Source organism: Octopus bimaculoides, chromosome 1 (assembly GCF_046866305.1).
Source record: "Octopus bimaculoides isolate indiv1 chromosome 1, ASM4686630v1, whole genome shotgun sequence".
NCBI classification, from domain to species: domain Eukaryota; kingdom Metazoa; phylum Mollusca; class Cephalopoda; order Octopoda; family Octopodidae; genus Octopus; species Octopus bimaculoides.
The window spans coordinates 133099769-133123919 of NC_142928.1; the positions used below are offsets into that span (position 1 = coordinate 133099769).

Consider the following 24151-nt stretch of genomic DNA (forward strand, 5'->3'; position numbering starts at 1 on the left):
TGCTGTTAAATCTCACTGAAATCAACATCATCTGTTTTTATTTCCCACTCCATAAAATATAAAACTAGTCAAATTTGTTGGGGGAAGTTGATTTAATTAATGCCCACCTCCCACCCATTTCCTGTAAAGTATTTGGTCTTGTGCCTGTGTAAAAAATATTTTTTCTTGTTGTGGCACTAAATGCTAGAACTGGTAAAGTCTTCAGTACCCAGTAAGGTCAACTTTGCTTTTTATTCTATTCTCAGAGTGAGGAAATGATTTGATAAAGTAAGTACCTATCAGGTACTGATACCTTACATAATCAACTATATCTTTCCCTCAGATTTCTAACATTTTAACTATTATATATTATTACTGTAATAATCATTATCATTAGTGCAGATGTTATTGCAATTACTACAGATTCCTAGTAATGATTATTATTGCTTCTATTAGCTAGTAGCAGTAATGTACTGGGGTTTGATCATTTGTTTACTCCTCTTCACTCATTTGTAATATCCATGATAGGCTACAAGGCTGTCTTGTTTTCATGTATATTATTATTATGCTGAAAATAAGACAGAGCCATCTTGTGCTGCCTTTCTTGCATATCATTATTGTGACTAGTGTTCTTGTTTGGTTCTTTGTTTTGTCTATATATTTGTATTTTTTCATGTTTCTAATATACCATCATCAGTTAACATCCATTTTGCATGCAGGCATAGATTGGATGGTTTGACTGAAAACTGGTAAGCTGGGGAGCTGCACCAGGTTCCAATCTGGTTTGGCATGGTTTCTACAGCTTGATACCCTTCCTAACACTAACCACTCCAAGAGTGTAGTGGGTGCTTTTTATGTGTCACTGGCATCAGCCATGACTACGATCTCACTTGGCTTGACAGGTCTTCTCAAGCATGGTGTATTACCAAAGGTCTCAGTCACTGCCTCCATGAGGTCCAAAGTTCAAAGGGTGCCTTTTATGTACCACCAGCACAAGTGCCAGGTACATGACACATTGGCCACAACTATGATTGCACTTGGCTTGACGGATCTTCTCAAGCACATATACACATACACTCACACGCACACGTGCATATATATATATATATATATATATATATATATATATATATATGTATGTATGAATGTATCTTTTACTTGTTTCAGTCATTGGACTGTGTCCATGCTTGGACACCACCTTGAAAGGCTTAGTCGAACACATCTACCCCAGTACTTCTTTTTGAATCTGGTACCTTTTCTGTTGGTCTCTTTGGCTGAACTATTGGGATGTAAACAGACCAACACTGGTTATAGCAGACAAATGCAAAAACACATACGAAATATTAGATATATACATAAATATAAGACAGGCTTCTTTTAGTTTACTAAATCCATTCACAGGGCTTTAGTCAGCCTGAAGCTATAATAGAAGACGCTTGCCCAAGGTACCACGATAGGACTGAACCCAGAACTGTGTGGTTGGGTAGCAAACTTCTTATCACACAGCCACACTTGCGCCTATGTATGTATATATTCAAAATTTTTTTGTATTTCTATATGTGTGTGTGCGGTATTGTAAATGGAAGTGTGGAGAGCATAAGGAATATTATTTTATCCATGAAAATTACCCAGACCTTTATGTAATTGTTTTATACATGATTAATTATCAACTTTGTGGCAGCAACAGCAGCACAACTGCAAAGGGAGTGGATGGGTATTATATTGTTGTTGTTGTTACAGAGTGACTGTTGCAAACTTTTGTTCTGTGCACATTACAACCTGCTGTGAGGCAGGAGATACACCACTATGACGGCTTTTGGGAGACATACAACCAACCAGCCAGACTGACAGAAAGCAGCAGTAGTGTCATCCTGATTCATAAGTTTTCATTCACATTGTGTCTTAGCTGCATTCTCTCTCTCTACTTCAAAATGCAGACTACTGCTACATAGAACTATCTCTGATTTGTTGATGCTCCCTGCATTAAATATTTTCACACTAACTTAGCTATTGCTTTTCAAGTAGATGTTGCCTCGAGTAATTAACTTTAATGAAATTATTTATTAATATATTATAAGAACATATTAATTTAGTATCAAGGGTTTTTTTTTTTTTTGTTTCATTTTATTTGTAATTATGGTGGGGGGTTTTTTGTTACTAAATAAGACACAGGAATAATTTTCACAAGATGGCCTATAGTTGACAGATTTATTCTCATTCTATATTGGTTCATCCATTGATTCTGGAAACAGGTAAAGCAAACTCTACCCTATGGGATTTCAACTCAGTGCGTTGCTGGGATGAAATAGAATACTATTAATTATTAGTCTGTTAGTTTGGCACTCTTATGTTTCTGCCAACTCACCATTTTTTTCTTGCTGTTTTTTTAATTTTATTTTTTTAAGGCAACTGAAATAGGAAGAAGCAGTTAAGAATTAGACTAAATGAAATGACAATCAGTGTTTAATTTCAGGTCTCAACATCCTTAGTTCAAATCGCATGGCAGTGTCCGCTATAGCCTGTAGCTTTCATTCCTCCTGGGTCAATAATTTAAGAATTGAATAGGTATTGCTGGTGGCAGTCAATAATTGACTACAGCTTCATAAACTGTTTGGTCTTCTTCCAATGTGAAAAAAACAATAATTAATACATATAGCTTTATGTGCTTCAAGATCCATTGTTCCAAAAAAGATTTTTTTTACACTCTCTCCAAAGTTTATAAATTCTATGTTGGTAAGGAAAAGTTTCTAAAATAGAGAACATGTAATGCGCATGTCAAAATAAAATGGAAGAGAAGAATGAAAAACGCAAAGTCAAACAAGTTATATGATGGTCTGTATGTCATGTCTGACACCACTATCACGCAGCTTTGCTGCAATTTTCTTGTTTTTACAATGACATTGTAGGTTACATGTGAGAAGCTGGATCTGTTTGAGTAAAAACCAGACAGAATATTTTGGTTATATATGATCAATTTAAATGCAAAAGGGTTAATGTCAGTTTTCATACTGTTGAAAGTGTTACTAGAAGATTGAACTCTAGATGATTCTTGGATCCTTTTGGAAAGGATACACTAGCCAACTGGCAGTTTTGAACTATGCGCTACAAGTTTAAAATAGGAAAAATGTACCTTATGTCAGTTTTCCTAACAAGCCAGTGACAGAACCTCTACATTTAGCCATGGGTAAACTGCAGCTCACAAGACATTCTAAATGGCACACAATGAAAAATTATCCTGAATATTTTAGTAGTGCAGTCTGCTTGACAATGAAACGTGTTTCATGCAGCCCACTTCTTGAAAAAAGGTTGCCCAAGCCTGCTTTACATGATGACTGAACTTGCTAGAAGTAGCAGCTAAGTCTTCATCAAACTGCACATTGCCATCTTAAAATTAGAAAAAAAAACAACAAACAAACACATGGATAATATTCTCTAAAATGCTGGTGACATGTAAAAGATACCCAGTACACTCTGTAGAGTGGTTGGCATTAGGAAGGGATCCAGCTGTAGAAACCAAGCTAAATCAGACTAGAGCCTGGTGCTCGCAGTTCAAGATGCATGGAAATTTTTACTGTACAGAATGCTTTGTATATAGTTGTTTCTAAATTAGGCATAAGATCACAAACTTTGAGGTGGAATAGAGTTGATTACATCAGCCCCAATACTTGACTGTTACTTTATTTAATAGCAATCATTAAGGATGAACAGAAAAATTAACCTCACCACTACAAAAAAAAAAAAATGCTTCCAGTGCTTACTGTAAAGTGGTTGGTGTTAACAAGGACATCCAGCTGTAGAAACCATATCAAAGCTTGACAATGAAGCTCGATGCAGCTCTTTGGCTTGCTGGGTCCTGTCAAACCGTTTAACCAATTTCAGCTTTAAATCCTGGTGATGGTTTCAGTCACTAGATTGTGGGGGTAACACCTTAAAGTTTTTTTCCTAGTGGGGTGGGGTGCATAAGGAGAGATAACTTGGTGCACCAATTTATATGGACATAAACACACATGCACACAACAGGTTTCAGCACAGTTTCTGTCTGCTTACTTCAACTTTCTCTTCTCCAATTAAAATATCTTTTGGCCTTGATAGATTTGTTCCATCATTTAATCTGTTTGTAACAACTTTGCAACAGTATCATCTGCCAGACAGTCAAATTTTTGTTATCTTGTTTAGTGACCTGGTCATCTTGACAGTTTTTCTGTCTAATATTTATGCTGTGCTTATATAGCAAGCAAAACTACATTATATTGTCATGTTCACTGTTTTGCTCAATGACTTTGTTTGATGTAGTGTCAGAGATAAGGTCATAAGAATTGCACCATCATGTTGTATCACACACACACACACACACATGCAAACACACACACACACAGGGAAAACATCTGAACCTGTGAAGGTTGTAAGTTGAATTATCTGTCATTGAAACAACTTCAAATCAAGCTGCCATGACAACATTGTGTTTTTGCTTTATCAACAATTCTAGTCTCATGTGGTGAGAAGTTTGCTTTCCAACCACATGGTTCCGGGTTCAGTTTCACAGCATGGCACCTTAGGCAAGTGTCTTCTACTATAGCCTCAGACTGATCAAAGCCTTGTGAGTGGATTTGGTAGACAGAAACTGAAAGAAGCCTGCCATATATATGTATGTGTGTGTTCTTCTGTGTTTGTCCCTCCACTACTGCTCGACAACCAGTGTTGGTGTGTTTGCATCCCTGTAAGTTAGCAGTTCAGCAAAAGACCAATAGAATAAGTACCAGATTTAAAAAGAAGTACTGGGGTCAATTCATTCAGCTAAAAATTCGAGGTGGTGCCTCAGCATGGCTGTAGTCTAATGACTGAAACATGTAACTGATAAAAGATAAATGTTAGTGTGTTTCTGAAGATAAATTTCTTCTTTCTCATATTTATTGTTTTGTATTCTTTGAAATTTTATTTTTAAGTTCTTCTAAATTCCTGAGATTGAAGAAGCATTATTTTTCTGTAGATTAGCTTTCGAGTAAATGCTTATCATTCTCTAATAGCCACACCATATAAGGAGGTTATTTGGCAGTATTAGTGGCAATGTCTTGAAGGAAATTTCAAACTGCATCCAGTTGCAGGGCCCTAATTCAGGAATTCCGGTGTTTTGAGGAACTGCTTCTTAGGCGCTGGTCTACTCTGACTGTGGCAGCCAAACTATTCCTTTGGATCCACATGGAGAAGAAGGAACATGCTTCATGGGCAACAACCTGTCCTTCATACCTTGAATACCCCAGTTGGGATCCCATCGGACACCCTATCCTGGAGACATAGAACAAGTGACAATGTAATCAACTAACTTCCTTATCCTAAATTTCAGGCCCTGTGCCTTTTTCAAAGGCTCTTGTGAGACAATTGAAATAAATTCAACTGGGAATCAAAATCAATACTTGGACTGTACTTAAAAATAACTTACTTCTATATCTAACCAAGCCAACACCATCATCTGCAAGTGAGCATAATTTGGTAACATGTACCACGTTTTGGCTAATTGTTTTCCATACCTATGTAATTATATGCAGACCCAGACATTCTCTCGACATTCCTACTTCTTGATTTGATCCAGTAGAATATCTGTTTTAGAGCAGCTATCCGGAAAGAGGGTTACACCAACACTAAGCTGGTTCTCGTTTTTCAGCTGAGTCAACTGAAGCAACAGGAAATGAAGTGCCTTGCTCAAGGACACAATGTACCACTCAGTCCATGGATTAAACACACAACTTTATGGTTGTGAACCTCTACATTCTAACTACTAGGTCACACACTTTCAACACCTATACATGTATTATATTATAGACTAGAAGTGAAAGAGTTGAGTGGAATTGATACTGGATTACCAGCATTTCACTGTGTATTTTGTACATTACACATAACTTTAAGCACATCATTAATCCTATACCTGTCCACTTAGGTACCTGATCTTCTGAGAATGTCATCCATCTGTCATCATAACTCTAGTGCCCTATCCAAAAAGAGATTTTTATCTCTCAATCTCTTAATACCATGAAACTAGATCTGAGTTCTTGCCCTTAACCCTTTAGCATTCAGATTACTCTGTCAAACGTAATACTTATTTATTCACATTGATTTGAATTAATCATGCATTACCTTGTATCTTTGAGATTTCAATGATGTGATTGTATAATTTTACAATGACATTGTTGGGTAGGTGTGAGAGGCCAGATCTGGCTAGTCTGACTACAAGACAGAAAATTTGGGGCTGGAAACTTATTTTTTAGTGCTAAAATGCTAAAAGCCTTCTGAGGGCTTAAGAGACATTTACAGTTTCACACATTACTATGGGAAACAGATGTATATATTGGGTGATTCTGATTAAAATTAAGTGTGAAGGTTATTAGAAAGTGCCACCTAATTTTATATAGTCCATGATGAATACTTGATATACCCCAAGTTAACCATCTTTGAGTAGACTTCAAATCAAAGGTGTGCCAGCTTTAACTATTCCTTTTTGTATATCCAGGACTATATTATCTAATGTATCCTTCATTTTTTACTTTTTTTTTTTTTTTTTCTGTCTGATGGTAGGGTGTAATCTTTAGGAGATTTAGTTGCTGTTTGTGGCAGATCAAGCAAGTATGTAGAGACTTTCCTTGTTGGATCATATATCTTCTAATTTTAGATTAAGTTTAAACATTGTCAACCTCTCAATTCTTTATATATAACTTTCTTTACAGTTCTGATGATAAAAGTTTAGTTTTCTGTGTAAACTGGAAGTCAATGACTTCTGAAATAAAAATATAAAAAAAAAAAAGGAAAAATGCTCTTGTCTATTAAATACTGAACTCTGCATTAAACAGCAACTAGTCATATGCCAAAGGAAGACAGCTGCAAGGAATATCAAAGCTCTCACTCTCAGTTGCAAAAAACTAACAATAACAAAAGAAAACAAAAGTAAAAAAAGAAAAAAATAAACAACATGGCAAAACAACATGATACAATGAACAGCAGCTGATGTAATGACAGGAGGTTGTTGCTGTTGTTGTTGTTGTTGTTGTTGTTGTTGTTGTTGTTACTATGTTGATCAGATGCCACAGAATTCTTGCCTCCAGCTGCATGGGAGCAGGCATAAAGACAGATGGCTTACTATTGGTGGCTAAAATACTGCAGATTGTTGAGGTGATTACCATGTGATAAGCAAGATTTGTTCAGAGTTAGTCAGTCAAGAGTTTTTCGCTGCGAATTGATGAGTGTCTCCGTGAAGAGTAGTTGCTCTCTTAGTCAAAAATGTTTCTAGCACTGCATGTGAAGCTCAAATGCAGTAAATGTCACATTCAAGATGGTAATATACCTATTCATGTCTTTTGAGATAATGGTACAAAGAATTCAAACAGGCCATCCCAACAATACAAATATGGTTTTAGCTTTTGATGAAGTATTGTACTTACATTTCTGGTTAGATTTCTGGACTTTTTTCTGTTCTGTTGTTGAGATTCAGATCATTGTTGAACATTATGATTCATAATTGCTCCAACCATGAGCATCCACTTCCTTTGTATATCAAAGAAGACACTGTCCAATGTATCTCCCACCCTTTTGTGCTTTTTTTATTATTCCAGACTAGTGTACCCTTTCTATCAGAAATTACTATATTTTCATTGATTACTGAAAATGGCTTTCAGTAGCAAAAATATGTATATGTTTCAGTCAATGTTACCAATTTGTTTCACACTAAGTATTAGATATCTGGATATCAAACAACAGGTCAGTTAACTAACACCATGGGATCTTCAGCAATGGTAGGTATGGAAAAAATGTGGTGACTCTATTGAAAATATACGAGTGCATAGTTTTTCTGATTTACAGATTTTTAGAAGAATATATACATATATATATTTCAATGATTTAACAAAAACAACAAACGGAAAATTTTACAAAAACATAGCAAACAGAAAATTTGTAGCTAATTCTTCAACAGTCAACGTCCAAAAGATCATTACAATTTTGCGCCTTTAGCCATTAGACTGTTGCCATGCTGGAACACTGCCTTAAATAATTTAATCAGATGAACAACCTAAGCCTAGTACTTATTCTGTCTGCTTCTTGTTTTTTTTTTAATTTTTTTTTTTAACTGCTAAATTATAGAGATGTAAACATATCAACACCAGTTGTCAAATGGTGGTGGGGAACAAAGACACACACACACATATGTATACTGCAGGTTTCTTTCAGTTTCCATGTACCAAATCCACTCACAAGACTTTAGTCAGCCCAAGGTGCCACATCGTGGAACTGATCTCAGAACCATGTGGTTGTGAAGCGAACTTCTTACCACATAACCATGCCTATTTATATACATACATACACATACATATGTGCATGAACATGCATATATAACGAAGATAATTTGTGTCCCCTTGTTAAATCATAAATTACTCTACGAAGGTATTTTCTGCCACTCTGATTGTTTTTACACCTCTTACTGCAACCCACTCTCATTTAATTGTTTCACTCCTTTGAATTTTTTTTTCTGTTTACTACTCCAGTCATGTAGGACAAACAAACACATCATCTTTCCTCTCACTTTAGTTTTACTTCCTTACTATAACAGCAAATAAATACACATAGCTAATGATTATACATGGATGATACAAAGCGATATAACAAATTCAGTTGCTATTTTTAGCAAGTCGAGGGAGCACATTGGAATGCCACTTATTGGCCCATTAAAATTTTTTTTTTTTTACATTTTCTCTTTTTCTTGATATATATACTTCAAATTCACTCCTTTTACTACTTTTCAGACTTTATATTCTATATCAATGTCAGTGTTTATTTGATGATTTCAGACAGACACTTTATGTGTTAAGATATCACTATAGAATATAGAATTGTCATTGTTCATTGTGAGGATCACCACAATCATCACCATTATTATTCTCACTAGCATTATTATTATGGTTGGTATTGTTACTGTCATCATTGATGACAGTAACAAATCCATTTGTCTGTCCTTGTTTGTCCCCTCTGTGTGTAGCCTCTTGTGGGTAGTAAAGAAATAACACACACGTATGTGTGTGTGTATGTATGTATGTATATGTGTGTGTGTATGTATATATTTATGTGTGTGTTTCTTTGTGTCTGTGTTTGTCCTCCCCACCGTCACTTGACAACCAATATTGGCGTGTTTAGATCCCCGTAACTTAGCGGTTCAGCATAAGAGACTGATAGAATAAGTAGTTGGCTTACAAAGAGTAAGTCTTGGGGTTGATTAACCCGTTAAGGTGATGCTCCAGCATGGCTACAGTCAAATGACTAGAACAAGGAAAAGAAAGAATATATATATATATATATATATATATATATATATATATATATATATATATATATATATATATATATATATATATATATATATATATATACATACATATATATATACATACATATATATATACATACATATATATATACATACATATATATATACATACATATATATATACATACATATATATATACATACATATATATATACATACATATATATATACATACATATATATATACATACATATATATATACATACATATATATATACATACATATATATACATACATATATATACACATACATATATATACACATACATATATATACACATACATATATATACACATACATATATATACACATACATATATATACACATACATATATATACACATACATATATATACACATACATATATATATATATATATATATATATATATATATATACATACATATATATACACACACACATATATATCCATTCATTAAATAAATATATTTTGTCTAACTCTTAGCTTAAAATGTTTTACCTGCTCTCAAGGACCCCCATCTATTGGTCATTTTTGTTCATGTGAATGTATGCACATGTGTGTAGATGGAGGGGGGGGAGGGAGAGAGAGACAAACAAACAAACAAACAAAGGAGGTAAGAGACTATACTGGCTTCCTGCATTAACTCCACTTGTCAGTTAGTCATGTCTGTCTGTGTCAGTAATGTGGCTTCTTGCAGGAATTTCACTGATGTTTCTGTTGCTATTGGTGATGGTGTTAGTGATAGTGATGATAATGTTACTATAGCTAATATGATTACTACAACACCCAACCACCATCATCATCATCATCATCACGAATACCACCACTACAAACATCACTGTCATTGCAAACACTACCATTACTACACTATTCTCTCTCTCTCTCTCTCCTTCTCTCTCTCCCCTTCTCTCTCTCTCTCTCTCTCTCTCTCTCTCTCCCACACACACTTCCGCTTTTTTACTACACAATCCAGCCATAGCACCCACACCTCTGACATCACTAACAGCAGCAATAACAGTTATGTCACCCAGAAAATTACTCACCAATGTTTCATATTTTATAACCAATATTACCAACTGATTAAAAAATTGCAGGGCATGGCAGCTGTACACATACATATAGTGCGTGTATATGTGTATATGTGATTGCACATAGAATATGTTTTTCAAACTGCTTCACTCCAAATCCATACAATATGCATGTGCATGGCTTTCATAACTTCTCCACTCCACATCTATCTATATATATATATGTGTATATATGGCTTTCATAGTTACTTCACTCCCTATATATATATATATGTATATACACACACACACACATTCACTTACATACATGTGTACATATATATAGATAGATAGATAGATGGATAGATATATATTTGTACACATGTATATATGTGAATGTGTGTGTTTCTGCATAGGCACGTACTTCTGGGTTTGGTCCCACTGCATGGGTCCTTGGGCAAGTGTTTTCTCCTATTGCCTCAGGCTGACCAAGGCCTTCTGAGTACATTCTGTACCTGGAAATCATGTATATATATATGTGTATATATATGTAGATAAAACTTACTTGGAAAAGAATGTGTGGCGTTCAATCATATTATAATATAATATAATATATATATATATACATACATATATATATATATATATATATATATACATACATATATATACACACACACACATATATATATATATATATATATACATATATACATATATACACGTGTATAAGGGATGACCACTAGGTGGACATCCAATATGCTAGAAAGAGGTCATCAACGACTCAACCACAAATAAAAATAATGTTCTCCAGAAAAATTTCGCAAAAACACCAGGCCAGGACGAAATGAGAAATATACAGAATAAAGAATTATCTATGGGCTGCAGTTTCGAACATTAACGTTTTACTTAGGTAATAACATCCGTGTTCTCATCAGCATAGACGTTCTAGAATCAATATAATTTGCAGAACTATAGCTGCAAAAACTAAATGGTGCCTTCTTCCTTGTAGTCCTTACATAAAATTCTGGGTAGTCATCCAGAATTTCTAAGTTCCTATACTGTGGCTTAAGAGTCATTGACTCCAATGATAGGTTCATGTATTCTTTTGACAAGTAGTGTTTTTATCCTGCATTTCTGGCAACCCTCTTCACAGGCAAGCCTGGCAGAGTGGGGTACCTGCTTTAGTCATTGCTGATCTAAGTATGCAACAAGTTGTAATAGACTACATGTTACCAGCAGTACCCATGCGCCATCTGTCATAACTGTAGCTGTCACATTACCTATCAATAAAGATCAGATTTTTGTCGCAGTAACTATGAAAATTCAATTATCTGTGAAATTAATTGTTGATTTTTAACAAAAAAACATTATTTCCTCTTGGAGAGTTGCTAACAATTTTTACAAAGTAAATTGGAATATCTTTCTTCTAGGTGGGAGAAAATATCAACTTATGGTGGATTTAAAAAAAAAATTTTTTTTTTTTTATATAATTCAGTACATCACCACCTACCTGGATTATCTGAAATCATGCCACAGGCCTACTTAAGTTATTTCCCTTAGCTCACATTTTATAGATATGGAAAAATTTAGCCATGGCAAGCATAATGAAAATATGTAATAGTTTCGATGTAACATGAATATATGACCACATGTTTAATGAAAAAAGGGTAGCATTAACCCTTTATCCATTCAAACTGACCATATCCAGCCCAAATATTCTACGTGTTTTATGTTTAAACCAGCCAAATCCAACTTTTCCTATCTACCATAGAATGTAATTTTAAAAGTAAACAAATAACATTATTGAAATCCTGAAGCTGCAAGATACTACATGATCAATTCAAAATAATGCAAATAAATAAGCATTACATTTGACAGAGTAATTTGAATGCTAAAGGGTTAAGCAATGGTGTGTGAGTATACACAAACACATATATACAGACTGTCCTCATTTAACGACCGAGCTACGTTCCAACAGCTCCGTCGTTAAGCAAATTCGTCGTTAAACGAATATTCATAGGGTACATATTTTTCTTTTATAGGTATAGTGTACTGTACATACATATAAAAACAGAATATCGTACTGTATAAAGAAGTGTATGCAGTACAGGGCCAAGAATCACTAACATAAATTGTTGAAAAATGAATAAGTAACAGTAAGATTATCACAAGGAAAACCTTAAAAGTTAGGATATGGATACTGTATTATTGTAGCTCAGACATTGTAAGTATGTTTTTGATTCCAGGCCCAGTACATAAGATGCCTAATAAACTTTTCTCAGGATTATATAGAAAAGGTGAAAAGGTTTAAAGGAAACTCAAACATAATAACTTTGTTTTACTTTAGATAAAGATTACAAAAGCAACTCATTCTTGACATCAAAATGCATGAAAAATCCCGTCAGTGTTGTTTGCTTTGTTATCTTCTTTTTTTCGTCATAAATTTCTCGATAACATCGGAAAAGTTCAGTTGTCTGCCTTTCCACCTTGGAAAATCGCTCAAAATTTGGATCCATCGCCTCAAGTTCTATTGTTGTAAAATATGTAATGACGGCTCGTAAAGTTCGTCGTAACTCCGAGTAGTCGTTAAATAGGTAGGTCGTTAAATGAGGACAGTCTGTATATGTATTGTTAGTAGCTTTGAAAGAGGAGGTAATTTTTTCAATTTAAGAAATAATTTCACAGAAAATGGATTTTTCATGTTCAGTGAGATTTTTCTCATCTTTGTTAATAGGTAATGTGATAGCTGTGCAGAATTGAGCCTCTTGCTCAATTTCTTCCCCAAGATGCCCCTACCAGCCTTATATCTATCTATCTTATACTTGTTTCAGTCAATGGACAGTGGCAATGCTGGGGCAACACCTTGAAGAGTTTAGCTGAATGAATTATCTTTTTTAAGTCCGGTACTTATTCTATTGAGAATGCAGTACCCTAAGCACCTTCATACCAATACAATGTTACATATAAATATAACTCATTCAGTCTACTTTTCATACAAAACAAGAAACCAGGATAAGTTTTCTAAAGCATTCTCATATGCCTAGTTGAATCATAGTTCCCATCCAATTTTATTACAATATCAACCGTTATAATATATACCAACTTCCATTTATTTAGTGTTTATAGCTGGCCTCCACTATGGTGGAGTATTCTCTCTTAAGGAACGTGCTCCACCACTCCGATGGAGTATTCTCTCAATGAACATATTCCACTACTCTGGTAGAGTATTCTCTCAATGAAAATACTGCAATGCCACTCTTATTCCTTGTTTATCATCCTCTTGAGAAACTTACTGCCTACCTTTCTTTCCATTGTCATTGATGACAAATAAACCCACATCACTTCAGGTGCGCTTTTTCATCAATGACATCTTCATTTATTTTACTACTTCTGTATTTTTGCTTTTTTTTTTTTTTTTTTGGTGTAGAACAGCACATAATGAATTATTCCTATGACTTAAATTTTACAACTAAAAATCATGCATAAGTCTGACACATTATATATAAATATATATATATATATATATATATATATTCATTTATACATGCATCTTGTTTCAGTCATTAGACTGTGGCCATGCTGGGGCACCTTTTTGAAGAGGTTATTTCTTTTTTTTAAGCCTGGTACTTATTCTACTAGTTCCTTTCGCAGAAAAGCTAAATAATGGGGATGTAAACACACCAACACCAGTTGTCAAGCAATGGTAGGGGACAAACATATACACACACACATATATATACATGACAGACTTCTTCCATTCACAAGGCTTTGGTTGGTCCGACGTTATAGTAGATGACACTTGCATTACATGCTGTGCAGTGGGACTGAACTCTGAACCATGTAGTTAGAAAACAAACTTCCTACCATACCATGCATGCCCTTATGTATAAAACACTTGAGCCTTTTCTTGTAGCTTCAAGGTTTTTCACATCTACCCTGCAATGACATTGCAGGGTAAGTGTGAGAGGTTGGATCTGGCTTGTTTTGAACATAAAACAAATAGAAAATTGGGGCCAGATATGATCAGTTTAAATGCTAAACAGTTAAACACACTCACTAGTTGTGCATGCAGGAGAAAAAGTAATGAATACATATATAATAGGTAGAGTTTACTTATTCATTCAAAGTTCATGATTCCCACTTCCACCTAAGTTTCTTGTTTGCATGCATTTTACTGAGGCAACAGATATTCAGTTATTGTCGATTGAACAAAATGCACACAAGAAACCCAGAATAATGACCTAGTGAACAATCGACACACTCACACACACATTTGCTTAAAGCATCCAATAATTGTAACTTTCATCCTTGATATTTAATTATAACTATATAATTTTCACTCATTTTCCTTTTCTTTCCATCTTAATTTTTTCTTAAACTTTATTTCACTTTTTAAAGCAGGGGTTTTCAAACTTTTTGACTTGCGGACCCCTTTATATTTCAGGCTTTACCTTAGGGACCCCCTTATAAACGCTTATGAAATTTATACATAAATATTTGCTTAAAATAACTCTTTTACTCTTTTACTTGTTTCAGTCTTTTGACTGCGGTCATGCTGGAGCACCGCCTTTAGTCGAGCAAATCGACCCCAGGACTTATTCTTTGGAAGCCTAGTACTTATTCTATCGGTCTCTTTTGCCGAACCGCTCAGTTACGGGGACGTAAACACACCAACATCGGTTGTCAAGCGATGTTGGGGGAGGCAAACACAGACACACAAACATATATATATATATAGATAGATATATACGACAGGCTTCTTTCAGTTTCCGTCTACCAAATCCACTCACAAGGCCTTGGTTGGCCCAAAGCTATAGTAGAAGACACTTGCCCAAGGTGCCACACAGTGGGACTGAACCCGGAACCATGTGGTTGGTAAGCAAGCTACTTACCACACAGCCACTCCTTTATTTATTTAACAGTATTTAACAAATAGGTTTATTGTCAATTAAAAGATTTCGATTAAAAAACATGTATAAAATCAAATTGCCCTTAATAAGTATTTGCTGTCCACGGACCCCCTGTCTTGTCCTTGCGGACCACAGTTTGAAAACCCCTGTTTTAAAGCACTTAAACAAACCAAAAGAAAATAAAAAAAAAAAACACTTTAAAAAATGGGTTGTTTTGGGTGGGCTGTGTTAACTCTTATCTTAGCTTGTTCTGGGGCTCTGACACATCTGAAGTGCAAATATGTACAAGAGTTTCCAGTTTAAACACTGTCAAATGGTATTGTATATGTTTATAACTTTGCATAACCCTTTTGTTACCATATTTCAATTGAAACATACTGCATTTATTTCAATTAATTTTGAAAATAATGAAGGCAATTTAAATTTGTGACTATTAAGGTGGTATTTTCAATATAAATTAACATGAAATTTGGAGGTGAGGTTTCAAGTTTGATGACTTCAAAACTGGAAGTTTGTATCTGATGTGCTTGGGGCATTTTCATGCACAAAAGGGTAACTCTGCTTCAGTTAAAGTCTGGTTACAAACAACTCATCTGCATATTACATGCTAATTAATACCTGAACTAAAATTGTCCTGATCAGAACTCCTTACTATTTGATAGCCTCAATGAGGGAGGCTCTACATTTCATCTTGAACTGCTAGAAATAGCAAGCAAATTTCCTTCAACAAACTAACAACCATCTTTATAAAGACACAGATAATGTGGTCTGTTCTTAAATTTGGATTGCTTTTCAACAACTAGAGTCCAAGGAAACTACTGGTGGTTTGCGTCAGTATAAGTTATTTAGTTAAAATTGGCAAATCTAGCTAAAGTTTGTATGCCATGCAGAGATCAGAGTACTGACATTTTAATGTTTATGGTAAGCACTGAGCATAAAGGTTTGAATAATGGAAGGAGGGGGTTCGGATGAGAGGTAATGGTTAGGAGGGTGTTAACCAGACGAGAAAAAAAAGGCGTTAATAAGAGGTCAATGACCAGAGTGACGAAAACGAAGAGACAGGGAAGGGTGATAATAGTAAATGAGTTTAGTTATGCACAGACTAAAAAACAATTGCAGACGAGGAGACGTTAAGATTTGAATTGTGTTTAAAGAGTGTGTGGTAAGTATATAAGCTCTATGTACATATACATAATTACATAGATACATACATGCATATATATATATATATATATATATACACACACACACACACACACACACACACACACACACACACATATATACACACAATACTTACACACACACACACACACACTCTTGTTTCAATCATTTTTACTGTGGCCATGCTGGAGCACCACCTTTAGTCAAACAAATCGACCCCCAGGACTTATTCTTTGTAAGCCTAGTACTAATTCCATATATATATATATATATATATATATATATATATATATAATTTAAATATAGGATAAAATCTGTATAAGAATTTATCAAGTAGTTAGCGTGAAAAAACCTCATAAGAGAAAAATTTATTAATTATTCCCTATAAATATATATATATATATATATATATATATATATATATATATATATGACGAGCTTCTTTCAGTTTCCATCTACCAAATCTACTCACAAGATTTTGGTCTGCCCGAAGCTATAATAGAAGACACTTGCACAAGGTGCCATATAGTGGGACTGATCCCGGAACCATGTGGTTGGGAAGCAAGCTTCTTACCACATCGCCACTTCTATAATTGATTTGTGATTTAAGCTTGTGTTTTCCATCTCGTTTTATAAATTTTATAATGCATAATCATATATACACACTCAGACATACATCTATATATATATAGAGAGAGAAATATATATATGTATATATATATATATATATATATATATATATATATATATATATATATATATGTAATTTAGATTCAAAATTGAATGTGGTATTATCAAAACAATTCCAAAAACAAAGTGATCAAAAATCAAAAAAAGCAACACGGATTTTAAAGGTTTAAACCTTTAAAATCCGTGTTGCTTATATATATATATATATATATATATATATATATATATATAGTGGAGTCACCAAAATGTGGTATGTTTTTTGATTAGTGTCGGTGCGATAGGCATGTGTTTGCCTGTGAAATGACAAAGTGATAACTGGTTCAACTATTAACGGTTTCGAATCTAGGCACGGAGAAGGAAGTGTTAATTTTTACATATATATATATGATTTTGCTTTACTTTGTTAGATTGTATCAGTCTTGTACAATAACAGAAAACACACATGCCTGTCTCTCAGTATCATATAGATAACTAAATCTTTAATGACAAGAGCAAGATGGCCTGTAAGTATTTCAATTCTTTGGGTTTTTTTTATCACAGCCCGACATTTCTCCAAGCGAAGAGAAGGGAGAATAATTTTGTTGACTGGTAGGAGCCGTGAAAATTTCAAATTTAATAGATGTTCTTATTTCTGTTTCTATGTACAGATTTATAGATCTTCATAACATTGTTTCGTTAGTGTTGAAGACTTCGATTATGTCCTCGATTTCGTTCTAGTTAAGGTTGTTAAACGCCCTACACCCACAGCAATGTTGAGCAGGTAGCACTTTTCTTACAAGGTCGAAGTGTACGTTTACGTATCTGTATGTATGTGGGTGGGTAGATAGATAGATAGACATATCCATTCATAAATATATATGTATTACACAAATCATAGACGCACGTATACTCACACATGCATATGCGATTGAATCTATCTATCTATCTATCTATCTATCTATCTATCTATATCTATATATATATATATATATATTCGAAACGTCTAGTTAGAAAAGAGGCAGCTGACGAACGATTAATTCCAAGTGGCTATTTTTTTCCCTATGTGTTCGTTCCGTTGTCTGTAGTTCATTGTTCTAACGTCCTGTACCCTGATATGCATCTATATACACATGTAGATGTAAGTATGTACATATATGTGTGTATACATGCATATATATTTTTTGTATTATGTATATATATATATATATATATATATATATACATATATATATATATATATATATGCTCATTGCTCCCATAAACATGATTTGTTTCCTTTCTTTCTCACTCGCCGACAGCAAAGGGTTTTTTTGCATGAAACATTTAGCATTCTTGTCTCTCCCTTAGCATTAGGTCACTGCTCTGACCCATTTTCTACTGCTTGCTCATTTACATAATAACTTAAATTCTATACCACTGACAGTGACCTTGTTTTTTGACGTTACTTTTAAATATGGTGACTCAATGCTGTTTATTTTTCACTTACTACGAGACCCTGTTGGTTTCCTATACTGTTTTACTACTTTGCTTCTTAAATGGCTTGCTTTCTAGAGCGATAACCTTAGTTTTTGATTTAAGTTTCCTTAACAATCTGCAAAGCATATAAAAATGCTTCTGTTTAATCTGTATCTGCAGTGACCCTTACCCTTAACACAATTTCACTGACTTCTCAGAATACTGTAGCTTGTACTTATTTTATCAAAACTAAACTCTGCACTTAACGTTTTATAACTAAAAATAATTCACTCAAGCCGAGTACTTAATAAAATGAAACTTTAGAAGGTTGCATGTTGTTATAGAAAGATGTTTTTGCAAGTCCTGTACATTCTTTAAAAATTTTTTACTGTCTAGTTCGTTGTTTATTGTGCCCACAACACCAAGGACACTTGACTGTAGTTTAGATTTCAGTCTGTTCTACTATTACTGTTCGATGTCTGGAGTACTTTGCAGGGGTAAAATACTAAAATTGAAGCAATCGTTTCTCTCTCTCTCTCTCTCTCTCTCTCTCTCTCTCTCTCTCTCTCTCTCTCTCTCTCTCTCTCTCTCTCTCTCCACACACACACACATGTTCGTTGCAAATCAACATAATTTAGTGGAATTCTGACTGAGTAAATTTTCCGTAATTTGTTTAAATACACATAATTAATGAAGTTTTTATGAATTATTTGCTATTTCTATATGAACACAACACGTAAAATAATTCGTGGCAAGGCATCAAAACAGAAATAGATATGGGAAGTTGAGGTTTAGGGGAGAGAAAAATTCATCAGAAATTTTCATTTGCAATGCTCAACTTGATCAACTTTTATTTTACAATTCGTTATGAGCAAGCAGGTTTAAAAACCTTATATTAGATAAAATAAAATGAATAAAATCCTTCAAAGGTAAAAATATTTTCCAGACATTTAACGGTTACTTCTAGCATAGTAAGGGTTTGGTATGCCTTTCGTCTGCTGTTTTAGGAGCAATTCACGTATGCGCAAACTAAAGTGCCTTTGAAAAGCGGGTAGGGTGGAGACGGGCGACACAGGATGTTTTCTAAGAAAATTTCAAATTTTAAAAAATATATATTTCTTCCAGATTTGTAATCTCCGTATTTTTTCACGTGGATTTAATTGGAAAAAAAAAGAAAGACTTTTTAAAAATAAATAAATAAAAATGGATAAGGAGGGGAGAGTTGAAAACTTTTTTTTTTTTTGGCAAAATCGTTATCTCCAATATCGAAAACATATGGACCCGAAGAAACTTTTTTGGGGAAAAACACCCGACCTCCGCCAATATTCTGATGGAGTTCTGAATTTTGAAACTGGCTTTAATTAAGCCTAAAAAGTTATTGGTAATGGTCTATTACTATGTTACTAATACAACTATACATGCAGTTATTGTTGTTGAGTATTTCATTTTAGCTGTACTCAAATCTTATGATACAAAGACAGCTGGTCTTATATCTTGATGCTACTCCCTGATCCAGCTCTCCAGATATTCCATATTTTAATTTTGTTGAGGAATAACGAGCGAGCTGACAGAATTGTTAATGTGCTTGGCAAAATGTTTAGCGACATTTCTTCCGGCCCTTAACGTTCTGAGTTCAGATTCTGCCGAGGTGAACTTTTTCCTTTCATCATTTTGGTGTTTGATGAAATTAAGTACCAGTCAAATACCGAGATCGATGCAATCGACTAATCAATCCTCTGCCCTTAAAATTGCTGACATTATGCCAAAATTTGAAACAATCGTGCTGAAGATTGTAATACGTCCGACGTATTGATCTGAGAAGCTGGCTTTCTAGCCGTGGCTTTTTCATCTTCCTGTCTGGCATATACTATTTACAGAATTAGTTTCCATGCTATATTTATTCCTTTTTCATACAGTTGGGATTGTTCAAACGTGATTTGATTGCTGTTGCTAACATTTCCAGAGACTACGTAAAGGTTTCATTGGACTGTGTACAAGCAGTGCGTTCTATCTCTAATGCTAATTTGTGATAGAGGTACTTTGGTACTAAATATTCAGTCTTCGAAAAAAATATCACTTATTACTTTTTTAAAGTTTCATAGTCAAACATTTATTGTCGTGGTTGTTGATTAGTGCTGATCGAAAGACCTATGGGCATAGGTTAGTTGGCCAAGCGAAGATCCATTGCTCCAAGTGGACTTCTGCTTTTGTCTATATGAAGTCTTTATTGCGGACTCCTACAAGCTGTTACCTGTCGTATCGAGTGTAACTTGTCAGCGGATCTGTTACTTTCTTGAACCTTTTTTTTTCCAATGTGCAGTATTCTTTGGGGGTTCTGGTTATGACCAACTCAGTGAGGTGGGCGAAGCTTCACAGTTGTTTCTTTGTAGGTAGTAAGGGTTTAGTCAGTTGATATAACTTTGTGTGAGTGAGGGTGGGGGTCAGAGACTGCTGAGTTAAAGCAGCAAATTGTGTCTCTGCTTGTCCCGGAGGTCTTTCATTTTGAATATTTTGACTAAGAAGTGCTTTTTGATCATAGATCTACTCGATCAGAGCCGACTTTTGTAGCTAAACAACTTCAGGAATCACAGCCACCACACTCCAACAACAAACAAGCAAACAGCGTAATCAAACTGACTTAAAAATCAAGTTGTCAAAAGCAACCGAAGCTGTAATCTTGACTTCCTGCCCCCAGCCGTGTTTTAATTAGATACGGGAAAAGCAACAAGGAAATCCATGAACTCAATAGCATTAGGTCTTACAATTAGAAACATTTCACCAAAATTTTACGTCTTGTGCCGGAATGAAACATTATATTCATCAATATTTTCAGCACTCCATATGAGATATTGACAAACCCTAAAACTACAAGGCCCCAACCGAAGCAGCACTACTGCCTTGGTTTAATTTAACGAAACTATTTAAAATATGAAAAGAAAAAAGCTGCAAAGTTCAGAAAACGGAACGACGGTTATGATAGTCATGGAAATTGGCATTAAGGAAGCAACAGCTAAATTTACGTTTCTTTTTTTACTTTTTACTGTGCATGTTTTGAGTCAGATGAGTCTGGAGAAGTGAATTTGTGCATGTGCGTCGGTTTACACTAAAGTGGTCTGCTATGAAACACTAAGTATGTCTAGTTGCCGGCTGAAGTCTTAGGCACAGAATTCCGTTGTTCTTACACCTTTTGTTAAATGTCAATGAAGTTATATACATTTTCTGCTGAATGTGAAATTTCCCTGGTTTGCTGTCAGTATTTGTGTGTGTGTGTACATTCAAGCGCCTAGACTATGTTCTATGTGCCTGATTTTATCGTTCAACTACTTCGTCTGCAATATGTCTCTACGTGAGAGTATTATTTTTTTAAAATCTATGTATAGTATCTGTCTGTAAGCATGTGTTTACGTTTATATTTGTATGTGTGTGTGTAATTTGCATGTGTTGTGCGGATTCTGTCTGATACAACTGCACAAGCTATTCTGTCTACATATGTATATTTGTTTGCATATGTCTGTATACGCGATATGTAGGTGAGTGTCTGTCGTTTCATGTTTGTATATCTATGTGTATCTACCATGAGCATTCTTGACTATGTATTCAGTATCTATGTTTGTTTGTGTGTGTGTGTGTGTGTGTGTGTGTGTGTGTGTGTGAGTGTGTGTGTGTGAGTTCTCTATTTGCGTCTACGTGTCCGTCTATATATGTTAATATTGGAGTGTTTATCTGCATGTGTCTGTATGTTTGTGTATTTTGAGTGTCTATCTGTGTTTTAGTGTATGTCTGTTGCAAATGTGTGTGTAAAAAGTTAGTGTCACTGCTTTGGACAATCCCAAATAAGCAGTGTTATTCTTATATCATTTGTTGTTGTTTCGACTGCTGCTGTCTAGTCATCTGTCTAGAAATTATGCAAATTTGCTCTCTGTCTGCTTCTGTCTTCGTCTCTCATTCATTCATTCATTCATTCTCTCGTCTTGTCTGTCTGCTTTTTTTCCCAAGCCAGGTCTGTCAGTGAAGAACCGGCTCGATACCTGACTGTACACATGCAAACACATAAATACACAATAATGCAAACACACACTAAGCTTGCTGCTTTTTACCCTGTCTGTCTTATAAGGTTGCTGCTGCTTGTTTGCTTCACTTGGTGACTACTAAGCTGTTACTATGTGTAGATATGACATTGCCACTCTAGACAGCTCCTCCCTTCTCTCTCTCTCTCTCTCTTTCTCTCTCTCTCTCTCTCTCTATGCTCTCTCTCCCTCTCCTCCCACCACTGCAGACACACTCAAACATAGGCACGTTCTTCCCTTATTTCTCCACCATTCTAGACACTCCCTCTAACTCTGTCTGTCTGTTTGTCTATACACATAACTAGTTTACTCGGACTCTAGTTTTTCTTATCTATCTATACACACATATATCAAATCAACATAGTTATAAATATATAATACTATCTTTCTGCCTATGTCTTCTGTCTGACTTTCTATTTGGCTGCTTCGCTCTCTCCCTCCCTCCCTCCCTCTATTTAATCTTTCCCCCCTCCCCCCTATATTGCTACTGTTCTATGTCTGCCGCGTGTCTGTCTATCTTAACTTGTCTATCTGCTTTTGTGTTTCTATCTGTAAGTCTGTATATATCTGTCTATCTGTCAGTTTTCTTTTTTATTTTTGTTTTCTCTCTTGCCTATATCTTGCTCTGAACATATCTGCCTATCTGCACACATCCGCTGGCGTCACTCTTTCTTCCATTCTCCCACTTAAATCCTTTCTCTGCTCGTTTCTCTTTCTCTCATCTAAAAAAAAAAAAAGAAGACAAACAATAATAAACATTCAGAACAAAAGTAAAAAGCGTTGATAACAAATTAGTTATTGTCAAATGAGCATTTCTACCTAAAAGCTGTTATGTAAGGCGATCGCACAGACATTTGGGGGAAGGGTGGTGTCGAATCATATTTTAATCCCTGCAGTCTGTAGTTGTACTGCTGCTAGCTTAGCCTCTCTTTGCCTCTGCATGTCTTTTAATCTCTGCCTTTCTCTCCTGTTTTTGCAGTATTTCAATTTGTTTTTCACACATTCATACACCTCTCCTTTCATCTCTCTCTCTCTTTCTCTCTCACCCATGCCAGCAATTAGTTTTCCAGTTTTAACTCTCGCTGTTTTCACACACACGCACACTCATACTATTAATTTAAATACTATTTCATTTACACCCAGTGACCAGTCGGCTTTTTTTTTTCTCTTTCTTAAAAGTTGCTACGTTCTACAATTTGATAAATAGAAAGTTTGTTGCTCTGTTATTTTCAAAAGCTTTCTGCAGTGGACCCAGTTTTCTAAATGTTAGCCATACGTTTAGTGTGATATATATATATATATATATATATATATATATATATATATATATATATATGTTTATATATATATATATATATATATATGTTTATATATATATATATATAGATATATATATGTTTTTATATATATATGTTTATATATATATATATATATATATATGTTTATATATATATATATATAGATATATATATGTTTTTATATATATATGTTTATATATATATATATATATATATATATGTTTTCTATATATATATATAATATATATAT

The 24151-nt window shown here is 34.5% G+C and overlaps 1 protein-coding gene across 2 annotated transcripts in view; it reads left to right on the forward strand.

Moving 5' to 3' along the window:
• The first annotated feature begins 16247 nt into the window (after nucleotides 1–16247).
• LOC106868391 (uncharacterized) overlaps nucleotides 16248–24151 on the forward strand; it is an 81296-nt gene continuing 73392 nt past the window's right edge. Inside the window, exon 1 of one of the 2 annotated variants that reach the window (XM_052970646.2) lies at nucleotides 16248–16410. The gene's annotated coding sequence lies outside the window, so the exon portion shown is untranslated. The remainder of the gene's footprint in view (nucleotides 16411–24151) is intronic. The other variant, XM_089358571.1, reaches the window with a different exon arrangement.